The sequence below is a fragment of the Xenopus tropicalis genome, chromosome 9, assembly GCF_000004195.4.
Source record: "Xenopus tropicalis strain Nigerian chromosome 9, UCB_Xtro_10.0, whole genome shotgun sequence".
Classification (NCBI taxonomy): Eukaryota; Metazoa; Chordata; class Amphibia; order Anura; family Pipidae; genus Xenopus; species Xenopus tropicalis.
The window spans coordinates 13897007-13897826 of NC_030685.2; positions in this window are offsets into that span (position 1 = coordinate 13897007).

Genomic DNA, 820 nt, shown 5'->3' on the forward strand with positions numbered 1-820 from the left:
GCCCCCCTTAAGCCTTCCCAGTGTTCCCAACTGTGCCCCCCTTAAGCCTTCCCAGTGTTCCCAACTGTGCCCCCCTTAAGCCTTCTCAGTGTTCCCAACTGTGCCCCCCTTAAGCCTTCCCAGTGTTCCCAACTGTGCCCCCCTTAAACCTTCCCAGTGTCCCAAACTGTGCCGCCCTAAAGCCTTCCCAGTGTTCCCAACTGTGCCCCCCTTAAGCCTTCCCAGTGTCCCAAACTGTGCCGCCCTAAAGCCTTCCCAGTGTTCCCAACTGTGCCCCCTTAAGCCTTCCCAGTGTCCCCAACTGTGCCCCCCTAAAGCCTTCCCAGTGTTCCCAACTGTGCCCCCCTAAAGCCTTCCCAGTGTTCCCAACTGTGCCCCCCTAAAGCCTTCCCAGTGTCCCCAACTGTGCCCCCCTAAAGCCTTCCCATTGATTGCAGCAGGGCATCTGTTTTTTTGTACATTAGGAAAATTGTTACATACAGACAAAAGGGGCCTAGGTGCTCCATCTTGGAGAGCAGAGACCTGCGACTATGTATGGCCTGGGTTAGGCATCAAACTGAGATGGGTGTTAGGCTTCCCTAACTTGCCAGTCATTCAAACCTGTCCTTACCACCTGACCTATGGGTCCTACGGCAAGTGGTAAGGAAAGGGCTCGCCTGTGCCCCCTGTGCTGCACTTTTTCCGGAGGCGCAAGTGCTTGTTAGATGGGCACACACACTTTTCCATCCCATCACTACTCTTTCCCAACTAAGCAAATAAAAAAAATGTAGATGCAATGAAAAGAACAACGCTAAAATCACATTTCCCAAACAATACTCAA